The 14,038-nt window shown below is 44.5% G+C and overlaps 1 non-coding gene across 1 annotated transcript; it reads right to left on the minus strand.

The window, feature by feature from the left end:
• Positions 1-2,078: 2,078 nt before the first annotated feature.
• MIR146A (microRNA mir-146a) lies at positions 2,079-2,156 on the minus strand. The gene has a single exon (NR_038590.1). It is a non-coding gene; the product is annotated as a microRNA mir-146a (primary transcript).
• Between the last annotated feature and the right edge of the window lie 11,882 nt (positions 2,157-14,038).

A 14,038-nucleotide genomic window follows, 5' to 3' on the forward strand; every position in this document is an offset into this window, starting at 1 on the left:
GGACTCCATACACAGACACTTCCCTCTGGAAAAACAATCACACTGTATAATTCTCTATGCCCACCTCCCTCACTGAACACGTCCAGAACTTCCCTACACTCTTGCATGACACACCCTTGCAACATAACTTCTACCAAATGCACAGCACTAGCACTTGTCTAGATTCATCATGATTGTGTGTGAAGTCACCTTCAGTAACTTTATTGTTTTAGTTAAACATGCTCAGTGTAAAGACCAAACACTAGAGGGAAATCAAAGAAAGGAAAACACATCTTAATACCCACCACCCCAAAGACAAACTCTGTTAATAAACTGACCTGCATCTTTCAAAGCACGTATTTGTTTATGCATTTATAATTTTACATAAATCGAATCCTATAATTCATGCTATTTTTGGATAAATAAGTTTTGATAAAGCAAATACCAAAAAAGTCCTGGGGAAATGTGTTACTTAATGGAATTGCCTATTACCTAATAAAAATCCTCTCAGAAAATGAAACATTCTCTCATATAGTGAATTTTTCCCCCCTCCTCACAGATCCACTGGGTTATTTTTTTTTAATTGTGTGTGTGTGTATTTGTGTCCCATATTTCATTTACCAGGTTTGTTTTAGGAAGGATTCACCTATAATAAGGATGAGCATTTTGAGGTAAGTCTGAGTCTATGGTCTAAGTCCTTGTTCAAAACACAGATGGTCTGAAGCCCAGAGCATTTGGAGCTTCTCAAGTAAATTCTGGATTTTCTCTAGCATCTAGGATGAAAGACACTGGTCTCTGGTCTCAGCTGAGTTTCACCAGTATTCTGGTTCTAGAATGAGTCACTGGTTAAAGGGCGTGAGCAAAGGGTGGAAGTGGGCAGACTGAGAGAGACGGCGGCAGCCCTCGATAGCATCAGTAGAGCCCGGAGAGCCACCCACGTCCAATACCCAAGCTGGGGGCCTTTAGAAGGACCAAGCACCCCTTTGCATCATATAAAGCTGTTTACTTCTTTAGTTGACATCCTTTCATTAATTTGTCCTCAATTTTCAGATAAGCCTTGATGTGCAATACACTGAGATCATACACAAAATATACTGAGCCCTGTGCCCAGCATGTAGTGGTCACTCAGGAAACAGTGTCACTGAGAAGACAGCGAGAAGACATGTGCTGTGGGCCTCCCACTTTGTGCCTGTCTCCCCTCTCTGGGCCAGATCACACTTGCATTTTGTAGACATGAGGAGATGGACATTTCAGGGCACCAAGCCCCTCAAAGATGAGCTCCCAAGAGGTGAGAACCCTGGGCTTCCCATCCAATCTAAAGCCTAATAAAGTCCACACATTGCTTAGGCAGCCCTTAGGCCCCTGCCAAAAGCGTGAGCCTCAACGCAGACCTAGCTGATGGTGATGGAGGAGAACAGAGGGCGTCACCCACAGTGTACAGCTGACCAAAACAGCAACAGGAGAGGAGCTTCAAAACCCTTGTATCCCTTTTCTCTGGGAGAAACTGGGGATCATAGTAAGGTCTTCTCACAACCTCCTTTTGCTACTTGGAATACAAAGTTACCATGTTGCCCTAATGTATTTACAAAAGGCAGGAAAGTAGAAATTCACATAAAGGGAGCAGGGACCCATAAGAGGGATATATTCTTGTTTCTCATCTTAAAAAGGGACCAGTTAGCTCAGCAGTCCATCTCCTTTGTCACATTCTGCTAATTCCATCTGAGCCCATGAAGAGGGAAAAAAATCACTGCATGACAGTGCCAAGTGTCTCAAGCTTCATTAAAGTCATTTTCCCCAAGAGTCTCCTATAACAGCATGGAAAGCACTTAGTACAGTACCTGGAACGTTGTGAGTCATCAATAAACTAGGAGAAGCAGCAGCAGCAAGAATGACTTGCCTCAAGCATTCATTTAGCTAGTTGGAACCCCGTTCAGCTAGAGTCCAAGTCTTCTCACAGTTAAACAAGTGCTCTTCCCCTGAACCCACCCTCCCTATTCCTGCAGAGCCTGAGACTTGGCCCTTCCGTCTCCGGTCTTCCAAATTCTCCAGCCGACCTTGGATCTGCTCTCTCCGATGTCCCTCGAGTCCATGATGATAGAGATATCCCAGCTGAAGAACTAAACTTCACAGGTCTGACAATGACACAACCCATGGAATTCAGTTCTCAAAGCTGAGTATACACATAGGCCTTCCAGAGTTGGCACAAAGCCCCCCTCCTCTCGGTCCAGGCCTGACCCAGCCCTGTAAGATACAAGAGAGAAAAGCCAGGTAAACCCAGAGCAGCTGCTTCCCAGGACCAGGTCTAGTCCTGACACTCATGTGAGTCCCTAGCATCTGCTGGATGTGCTTCACACATCATCAAAGACCATTAAACATAGCTGAGCTTTCCCACCTTCTGGCCCTTACACATGCTCTCCCCTTGCCTGGAAAGCTCTTCCCTCTCTTTACACTAACATCCTCAGGTTCTCACCTTCAATGTCACTTCCTCATAGAGGCCATCTATGGCAGACATGGCTAATTGCTGACCCTACCTCTGCTCTCCCCTCTTCTTTAGTAATAGAATCTCTGAGGTTATCACAGAGACCCCAGCCACCTGGTATAAGACCTCATGTCCTAGTCAAATGTGACTGAGCTCTGGATGTGAGTAGAAACGGTCAGCTTTCCAGGGCCCCAGTCCACATCACTGCTTGGACTGTAGACATGGCGAAGAGTCACAAGGAGATGAGGGCAGCCCCCTCGAGGGAAAGACAGAGCAACACATCAGAAGATCCCTGAAATTATGGGCTCCCATGTGAATCCCAGACTGCTTACACCTGCACTCCTGTATGAGCAAGAATTCAACATCTACCTTGTTTGAGCCACTGTTATTTGAGGATCTCTGTTGGAGCTCCTGAATGTTATAGCTTTCCTAATATCTCCTCCCCAGTAACCTCCTGCTATTTTCCTTCATAAGATTTGACTCTTCCCCTTCAAAGCACTTAGTAACTACATATAGTTATTTGATTAATATTTATCTCCCCAAAAGAGTACCCTCCTACACTGTTGGTGGGAATGTAAACTGGTACAACCACTATGGAAAACAGTGTGGAAGTACCACAGAAAACTAAATACAGAACTACCATATGATCCAGCAATTCCACTCTTGGGCATATATCCGGACAAAATTTTCATTGAAAAAGATACATGAACCTGTATATTCATCACAGCACTATTCACAATAGCCAAAACATGGAAACAACCCAAATGTCCATCAATAGATGAATGCATTAAGAAGATGTGGTATATATACACAATGGAATACTACTCAGCCATAAAAAAGAACAAAATAATGCCATTTGAAGCAACATGGATGGAACTAGAGACTCTCATACTGAGTGAAGTAGGTCAGAAAGAGAAAGACAAATGCCATATGATATTACTTACATCTGGAATCTAATATATGGCACAAATTAACCTTTCCACAGAAAAGATACTCACGGACTTGGAGAACAAACTTGTGGTTGCTGAGGGGGAGGGGGAGGGAGTGGGATGGACCGGGAGTCTGGGGTTAACAGATGCAAACTGTTGCATTTTGAGTGGATAAGCAATGAGATCCTGTTATATAGCACAGCAAACTATATCTAGTCACTTGTGATGGAACATGATGGAGGATAATGTGAGAAAAAGAATGTATATAGATGTATGAGTGAGTCACTTTGCTGTACAGAAGAAATTGATAGAACACTGTAAATTAACTACAATGGAAAAAATAAAATCATACATTAAAATATAATCATATATATTTATCTTCCCAACAAGATTATGTTTTCCACAAGAGCAGAGCTCACACTAAGGGCTAAGTGGTTTTGGGTGGGGTTTTTTTTTTTAGGGGGGTGTCACTGAAGTACAGCTGATTTACAGTGTTGTGTTAGTTTCTGGTTACAGCAAAGCGACTGAGCAAGGAATATATATATATATCTTTTCATATTCTTTTCCATTAAGGTGTATTACAAGATGTTAAACATAGTTCCCTGTGATATACAGTAGGTCCTTGTTTACTATCTATTTTATATATGGTAGTGTGTATCTATGAATCCCCTATTTCCAATTTACCTCTCCTCTCCATTCCTTTTTGGTAACTATAAGCTTATTTTTTATGTCTGAGCCTGTTTCTGCTTTGTAAGTTCATTTCTACTATTTTTTAGATTCCACATATAAATGATATCATATGCTACCTGTAGTTGACTTACTTAGCACAATAATCTCTAGGACCATTCATGTTGCTGCAAATGGCATTATTTCATTCTTTTTTATGGCTGAATAATATTCTATTGGGTATATATACCATATCATCTTTATTCATTCTTCTGTCGATGGACACTTAGGCTGCTTCCCTATGTCGGCTATCATAAATAGAACACTGAGGTGCATGTACCTTTTTGAATTATAGATGCCAGGAGTGAGACTGCTGGATCATAGAGAAGTTCTATTTTGACTTCTTTAAAGAAACTCCATACTGTTTTCCACAATGGCGGCACTGATTTACATTCCACACTAGAGATATTTTTTAATATAAATAATAGCTTTATGGAGCTGTAACTCACATGTCATACTATTCACCTAAAGTGTACAATTCACTGGTTTTTAGTATATTCACTGAGTTGTGCAATCAATTTTAAAATCTTTTTTTTTTTTTGTCTTTTCTTTTTAGGGCCACACCCACGGTATATGGAGGTTCCCAGGCTAGGGGTCGAATCAGGGCTGTTGCTGCCTGCCTACACCACAGCCACAGCAACACCATATCCATGCCACATCCTTGACCTACACCACAGCTCACAGCAATGCCGGATCCTTAACCCACTGAGCAAGGCCAAGGATCTAACCCACAACCTCACGGTCCCTAGTCAGATTCGTTTCCGCTGTGCCAAGATAGAAAATCCCAACTTTAAAACATTTTCATCAAACCATCCAAACAAATTGTTTCCATTTTCTGCCAATTATGAACAATACTTCTTTGAACACTTGTGTACAAGCATATGTGTAGACATATATTTCCATTTCTCTTGGGTATAGCCCTAGAAGTAGAACTGCTGGGGCATGTGGTAACGCTATGCCTAACCTGGTAAAGAACTGCCAGACTGTTTTCCAATGGGACTGCACCATTTTACTACTCTACCAGCAGTATATGCCAGCTCCAATTTCTCCATATTCTCTACCAAGACTTGCTGTTATTGTTCTTCTGATTATAGCCACCCTACTGAGTATGAAGTGGTATCTCACTGTGGTTTTGATTTGCATTTCCCTGATGACTAATGATGTTGAGCATTGTTTAATGTGTTTACCGGCCATATGTATGTCTTCTTTGGAGAAATATCTTTTTGCATTTCTTCTTTGGAGAAATATCTTTTGGCAAAGGTGCCAAGTTATTAACTGGGTTGTTTTCCTTTTCATTATTGAGTTGTAAGAATTCTTGGAGTTCCCATTGTGGTTCAGTGGGCTAAGGATCCAGCCCTGTCTCTGTGGCAGCACTGGTTCTATCCCTGGCCCGAAAGAGTGGGTTAAGGATCCAATGTTGTTGCAGCTGCAGCTCGGATTAGATCCCTGGCCTGGAAACTTCCATATGCCAAGGGTGTGGCCAAAAAAGAAAAAAAAAAGAATTCTAGATATGTTCCAGATACAAGTCCCATGTACATGATTTGTAAATATTTTCTCCCATTTTATAGGCTGTACTTTTTTTTGATGAGCATATTTCTGTGTGTGTGTCTTCTATAACATTAATTCTAGCTTCTAGAATAATATCTGTATCATGGAGATCATGCAGTCGCTGCCATGACTTGAGAGAAAGGAAAGAAAAAACAAAAAGGAAGGGATGGGAAGGGAGGAAAGGAAAGAGAGGGCTTAATTTCTCTATTTTATAGATGGGGAAACTGAAAGCCTCAAGACATTAAGATGCCAGCACAATGAGATAATAAAATCAGGGAGCTAGGAGTTAGAACTGGGATCTAGTCCCAGCCTGTCTCTTACCAGCTGTGAGAACTAGGCAGGTCACATAACCTCTCTGCACATCAGAAAACTCCTCCTTCTAAACAGGTACTGGAAGAAACAAAGTAAACTAATGCATGGAACATGATGGAGGATAATGTGAGGAAAAGAATATATATATAAATGACTGGGTCACTCTGCTGTAAAGTAGAAATTAACAGAACACTGTAAATCAGCTATAACAGAAAAAAATCATAAAAAGAAAGCACTGCTTGAACACGAGTTATAATTGAGGCCCAAGATCAAATAGCTAAATCAGTCAAGTCAGAAAAAGGTGGCAGGAGGCCCAACTTCTGGTCCAGGGTGCCTGCCGGGGCAGCATGCATTTTTCAGATTGTTGCTGACTGCCATCTTCAATCAGGACTCTTTCTGGTTCCACACAGGGAAGTATCCTGAATCACACAAGTTCTGAGTCTTCCCACCCACTCAGAGTCCCAGACAAGAAGTGATGCTTCCACTTAGTGAGGTCCCTGAGCAAGGACTGTGTCTCATTCCCTATGGGATCCTCAGCACCTAACCCTGTCCCTGGCACATTGTATGTGCACAAAAGAATTAATTAATGAGTGAACGAGCGAATGAGTGAACGAATGGGCAAATGCACGTCAACTGTAATATGAACCTGAATCCCACAATCTTAATGAAGCAGATGGGAATGAATCCTATAGGTAGAAGGATTCTGAGGTGGCATCTGGGCATAGCTGGAGATGGGAAAGCATGATTAGGGAGCAGGCTCTGGAGTTTGGCAACTACTCTCAATTCTGCCACTGGCCAGCTGAGGGCTCCGGGGCAAGTTACTCACCACTGTGAGACTCTGTTTCTCATCTAACTAGGAGGATAATATAGACCTACCTCTCTGAGTTGTTCTTGGGAGTAAGCAAGATGATGGACACAAAATACAGCACTGGGCATGCAGTAAACACTCAAGAAATGTTAGCCTTATATCAGAATCAGGAATGAATGACGTGATAATTAACAAAGTCGCCTATGGGTGCACAGAGGGAAAAGAGGCAGCCACGTATTTTCATCTCTGCTTGAATGTGCAGCTGCTTAAACCTATCACTGTGCTATACCCATGCCTTCCACTCCTATTCCACACCAGCTCCAGGCTCTGTTCATCCATGGCCCTAAGCCAAGGCTCCAGGCATTTTTCATTCTGGTTGGATCCACACAATTTGGTGATTACTACAAAACGACTTGTACTGCTCATGCTGCAGCATCACTTCCACTTACTCAACATGATCCACTTCGTGCTCACCTCCCCCGGGGGGGCATGTAAAGGCTTCTCCATCACCCTCAATTCAACGGAACCTGTTATACTTAGAAGTCAATGTCATGTGCCATGTAAGTGCCCGCATTTTAGGGTCTCCACTATTTCACCTCTTCAGTGAGTCTCACTTTGCCCTTGTTCATGAAGGAAAGCCAAGACTTGGCCGTGGAAAAATTGATACCCTTACTTCAAAGAGCTCCCCACCTTAGAGGACCCTGAGATACCAGAGCCAGCAACACAGACATCTAATGGGAAGGAGGAGCCACACAACATAAAACCACTGAGCAACCACTGTTTACCAGACCCACACTAGGCACTTTACATGCAAATCTCACTCCACCCTCCCAAAGTGGTAGGAAGTAGACAGTGTTGCTACCTCCAGGTCTCTCTCTCTCTCTCTCTCTTTCTCTCTCTCTCTCTCTCTCTCTCACACACACACACACACACACACACACACACACACACACACACACACACACACAATTTTAAGGAGGCAGAAGAGGAACAAGGGGAGGAGGAAGAGAAGGTTAAAGCTAAGTAGTTAAAACACTCACCCCAGCACACACAACTAACAATTTTAACCAGTCTGCCCCCTGCCTGCCTCTTAGAAAAGGAACAACAAAAAAGGACCTTTCCGGAGTTCCCGTCGTGGCGCAGTGGTTAACGAATCCGACTAGGAACTATGAGGTTGCGGGTTCGGTCCCTGCCCTTGCTCAGTGGGTTAACGATCCAGCGTTGCCATGAGCTGTGGTGTAGGTTGCAGACGCGGCTCGGATCCCACATTGCTGTGGCTGTGGTGTAGGCCGGTGGCTACAGCTCCAATTAGACCCCTAGCCTGGGAACTTCCATGTGCCACGGGAGCGGCCCTAGAAATGGCAAAAAGACAAACAAACAAAAAAAAAAAAAGGACCTTTCCCTAGGAAATGTAAATGTATACAGATGAAAATGTATACATTTCATACATAAATCTATACATATACATAGATGAAAATGTATACAGGTGGCGATGTATACAGATGAAAAATAAGTAACTGTAGAAGGCAGCATGTCATAGAAGCTAAGCCTTGCATCGACAAGAGGGGAGAGGGGCCCGCAGCTGGCAGAAGGAAGACCTCACCAAGACCAGTCGCTGGGCAGGTGTGCGCCTCCCACAGTCAACTTCGTCTCCGGAAATGGAACCCAGTGGCCCACACCAAACCTGGGCTTATCTGACTCCTCTTTCTTTCCCAGCCTCCCCTCCATCGCTTATCTGACTCCTCTTTCTTTCCCAGCCTCCCCTCCATCCTCTGCAAGGCCTGTGGGCTCTACCCTCACAGCTCACAGGAAGCCAATGTCTTACTCTCAGCCAAGCCCATCACCTTCCACTGAGACCTCGGCAACAGCCTTGCTGGTCCCAGTTCCACTCCTGCCTCCAAACAGCAGCCAGAGGGATCTTCACACAAGGCAAGTCAGGTCAGTCGCGCCCCTGCATACAGCTCTCCACCAGCTTTCCAGCACACTCAGAGCTACACCCAAACCTCTCCCCAACCCCTTCTCCAGCCCCATCTCTTTCCATCTTCCCTCACTCATCTCCTCCTGCCCGGGGTGGGGGTCGGGGGAAGGGGCCTCCTTGCTGTCCAATTCCTGCATGCTGTTGCCCCTTCCTGGGAGGTTCTTCCACCCAAACATTTGCACTGTTCACCTTTACTGCTTCCAGAATTTTCACAAGCATCACCTCATCCGAGTCACCTCAGCCCCCTACCTAAAAATAACCACACATGCGCCCACACTCACCCCCCATGCACTCTACCCCTTAGCCTGCTTTTTTCCTCTTGATAGAATTTCTTATTCTTTAATGGCTATGGCCACTCACCTGTTTATTGCCTGCCTCACAAGGATGAACGTTCCATGAGGGTAGGCACTTTGAGCAGAACAATGCCTTGCACACCTCTTTCTCATTATCATCCCCCCAAAAGAGTCTTTTCAGAGATTTTTTCCTAATCACCTCTACTAGGAAATGTTAATACCATAGATTAAACTGTATGTTTGTTTATTACTATATATTTATCTGTATATTATACATAAAAAGAATGAAATTTTTTCACCCCCACGAGCCAATTTCTGTGCCCTTGGGGGTGATATTTCCCCTGCTGGGAATGCATAGAACAGGTTCTTAATAAATATTTGAAGAATGGATAAAACTGCTAAGGTGGGGAGCAAGCTGAAAGGCAGACATCGTTTGAGGTATTAGGTTCAGTTGGGGAAATTCCCAGCAGCTCCCCACCCAAGCCTCCGATCTGCAGTTATGAGTACATCCTGTCAGGCTGTGTCGGGGGACTATGTGGTATTTTTCTAATTCAGGTTTTCAGTTTTTTTTTTTTTTTTTTTTTTAGGGGCGCACCCACAGCATATAGAAGTTCCCAGGCTAGGGGATGAATTGGAGCTACAGCTGCCGGTCTGCACTACAGCCACAGCAACATGGGGTCCAAGTTGCATCTGTGACCTACACCATAGCTCATGGCAACGCCAGGTCCTTAACCCACTGAGAGAGGCCAGGGATTGAACCCAAATACTCATGGATACTAACCAGATTCGTTACCACTGAGCCACAATGGAAACTCCATTCACTGAGATGAAAGGGCGATTATGATCCAATCCCTGCCCTCTGGAAGCTTTAGGCCGTAATATTTAGCACAACATACCAAGTGCCCCAGTAGGAGGAGGGACAAAGTGCTTTAAAAGGACAGGGGACTCACTCCTTCCACATCTATGCATCCATTCCTTCATCACTCGTTTACGAGCACCTGCTACTTGTCAGGCTCTGGAGCCTGGGGATACAGGAGAGAACAAGAAGAACATGGTCACTGCCCTCATCCTCAGGGAGATCACCAAATAGCAGGAGCGACTGGGGGCTGGGTGGTAACCATACAAAAAGTAAGCTCAAGGGTGAGAAGTGCCACCAATGGAAAAGGACACAACCCTACAAAGTACCTGGTGGTTCATCAAAAGTGACATGTAAGGATGAAGCCTGAAGGATAAGTAGACTGTGGTCAGATGAAGAGCAGGAGAAAGGGAGTCCAGGCAGAGAGAACACTCAGACAGGATGTGAACAGGCACACAGGTGGGGACTGAGGGACCCTCTCCTGGGGATAGTCCTGAGACCAGGAACGACACGGAGGGGAGTGAGGTGCAGGCGGCCAAGAGCCAGTGTGCATCACCTGTGCTTAGGGATCAGGGGAAGATGGAAGAGACAGGGAAGTGATGTGATCCTGACGGCATTTTTTAAATATTCTGCCCTGGTATAAGGAACACTTGCGGGGAGGGCATGAAATAGCCCTGCGTTTCCATCATCTGGTCATGCGGTGTGACACTTGATCCTGTGGGGTTTGTCAGATCAGAACATGCCTTGTAAGACTGAAATTCTCAAAGACAGGTGTGATGTCGCCAACCTCTTTACCCCCTCCCATAACAGTGGTGCACTGCACGTGGTAGAGAGAAAACACTTCTTGAGCAACTACTCTGTCATAGCAAGTTCTATGTCATTCCTACAATGAGCAACTCCTTCCCTCTGCCCTCAGAAAGACTCCCTCCTGGCCCCACATGCTCTCCCACCCTCTCCTGACTGCCCTATTCTGGCTCTGAAGACCACCAACCCTTTTTGTAACCCCCTGCCGAGCTCTCTGAACAGTCACTGCATTGCCTGGACAGGGGACATCAGTGGCCCCGCATGTACTGGTCACGCAGACCCTTCCAACTTTGGTTCTTCAGAGTCTGCATCACCAATGAGGTGAATTCAGTGCTGAAGCAGCCAGATCACAACGAACTTCAGCTGCACAGCAAAAACCATTTCTCAGCTGGAATGGAGAACAGGACAGAGCAACTCAGCACAGTAATTGCCTCCTATTTACCAGGACGTACTCTGCACTATAAGACACTTTATCAACTTCATGAGATTTATAATCAGAAAACACAAAAACAAAAGGACAATATGAAGGCCTTTTAACCACTGACTGTTTGCATTTATCAACACTGCTCATTACTGGCACCTCCCAGTACAGATCCCAGGAAAACTGAAGTTGTATTAGATCAATAAGAACCAGAATTCTTTTTTAAGACAGAACTCTACTGTAATTCAGTTGGGTAAACATATAATTTGTCCTATGGGAAGAAATCCATAACTGACTTGGGCTTTTTTTTTTTTTTTTTTTTTTTTTTGCTTTTTCAGCCACACCTGGCACATATGGGGTTCCTAGGCTAGGGGTGGAATCGGAGCTGCAGCTGCCAGCCTACACCACAGCCACAGCAATGCTGGATCCTTAACCCACAGAGCAAGACTAGGGATTGAACCCACATCCTCATGGATACTAGTCAGGTCTGTAACCCGCTGAGCCACAACAGAAGCTCCTTGATTCAGTCTTGGTATATTACAATAGATGAGCTATTTGTTTCCATTTTCAAAAATCTGTGTCCTTCTCTTTTCCCACTCTTTAAGGCAAAAACAAAAACTAACCCAAAAGTTGTTATATGATTTTGCCGCCCAAAATTACTACTGTGGCACTTAGCTCTTGCCATATACGGAGATAGAATATAGAAGTGAGTTTCCAATATGTGAGGCTTTTAGGAGAGCGACTAATCTAGGATACCTTTGCAAACCTAAAATCCTTACAAAGCTAAATGAATCCTGGACTTCCTTCCAGTTCATTTCCAAAAGGTATAAAGGAGATGCATCCAAATTGCTTTATATGCTCGCTACCAAAAAAATCATCCCTTACATAGCACTTTATTTTTTTCTTTAATCTTAGTCTGCATAATTATCTCATTTAGGTCTCCACACGCAGCCTGAGGAGGAAAGCTGGAGCACACTTGGCATACTGAAGGAACAAGGTCAACAAATCTTTGCCAGTAAGAAACTGCAGGGTTATCCTCCAGTGTTGACGGACCTTCGCTAGCTCTTTGTGTAAAACAAAATCCCCTTACAAACAGGATCAAGTTCTTGAGATGAGAATAGGGACTTAACAAAGCACAACTCACCAAACAACTGACTGCCACCCATGCATGGGAAGGGGTCAGGGAAGCACCTCTAGGTTCTGAGGCCCTGTTGGCCAGGAATCAGACAGAGCTCACAGCAAAAGATGCTCAACGTCTGCAGAAACTCATGGCTGGATTCACCTCGCAGAGGTGGGCAATACTCTCTGGTCTTCCAGCCTATCCACTTCAAGCTTAGTAATTGTTTTCTATGGGTTTGGAGGGGACTGGGGCGCGGGGCGGGGGGCATGTTCCCAAGTTCCACGTCCTTGTTTCCATGACCTCGATTATGTCTCCCTCTGTATATAGGCTCTGCTGTATCCAGGGTCCATGCCCTTGTGTTTACTAAGGTAACAGTCCCTGGGGGCTTCTCTGACTCGCTCCGGCTTCCCCAGCCTTCGGTGGTCACCTGTCCAAACACTAGTTTCCAGAGTATGAAACTCTTTGGAGGCACAAAATGTAGAATTTGACTTGAATATATTCCCCACCTCTAGTACAATGCCTGACTCACAGAGGACACACAAATAAATGATAATTATAACAATTGTCATAAGAGCTAAGATGCATTAAATACTTATTACGTGCCAGCCACTGGGCTAAATGAATTACCTCACTTAAAATTCACTAGATATGAGGTGGATACTATCATCGACATCATTTTATAGGTGGGAAAAGGTTCAAGTGACTTACTTGCCCAAGGCCAGCAAGTTAAGGAACTGGGATTTCTACTGAAGTCATTCCAGTTCCGAAACCCAAGTTCCCAACCACCCAGCTGCACTGGCTAAGTGATTTAACCACGCTTCACCAAAGTCAGCAAAGGAAAGAGCCCCGCCCAGGCAACAGCCCCTGCAGCTCAAGCCAGGGCAGTCCTCCCCTCAGCAAACCAATTCCTCATTCCACTGGAGAAAATGAACCCTTTGGACAAAGGTAAAAACAGACCACACCCTCCATGGCAGCCAGATCCTCTTACACACTAGGAATAACCCTCTCCATGAGAGGGCTCTTGGGCAAGTTCAACAGCAAACATCACAGTTCTACAAAAACTGCTGCTTCAAAAGAGGGGTGGAAAAAAAAAAAAAAAAAAAAAAAAAAAAAACCTCTGGGTGACTAAGTAACATGAATTGCTGGAAGACGAGTCTCCCATCCAGCCCCCTCTGACGTGCAAGAGGATGGTGTGTTTCATGGTAAATGTGCACAGTGTTCCCAGAGCCATCAAGTGAATGAATCAAGCAAATCTCAGTCTTCTCCTCATCCCAGACTTCTCTCTTCCCAGTGGCATTACCATCCTGCTTAGAAAATCATTTCTGGGCCTCTGTGCTGTTCCACAGAGCTGGATTGTCACTTAAAGACCTGTTCGCTGACTGGAATTGCTCTTCTGCAGCTGCAAATAAAAATCACATGCAGCTCGGATGAGTTTATCATGGGAGCTGATTAATTAGCAGTTACAGAGCCCTGAAAATAGAGTTCCATTTCATTAACATAGACATGTAATTTGGGGACAAATATTGTTATAACCTAAACACATTTGCTCCCTGGTAGGAGACTATGGAGGTAGTAAGAAAATGGGAGGTCTGTATGTTTATTAGGAGTATGAGCAAATATAGTTTTTTGTTTTTTTTTTAAGGACTGCACTCACGGCATATGGAGGTTCCCAGGCTAGGCGTCAAATCAGAGCTGCAGCTACCAGCCTTTGCCACAGCCACAGCAAAGTGGTATCCGAGGCATATCTGTGACCTACACCACACCTTGCAGCAACACCAGATCCTT

Source organism: Sus scrofa, chromosome 16, assembly GCF_054392235.1.
Source record: "Sus scrofa isolate SSC_HxYL_T2T_F1_AM1 chromosome 16, Sscrofa_HxYL_maternal_Yorkshire_Landrace_v2.0, whole genome shotgun sequence".
Taxonomy (NCBI): Eukaryota; Metazoa; Chordata; class Mammalia; order Artiodactyla; family Suidae; genus Sus; species Sus scrofa.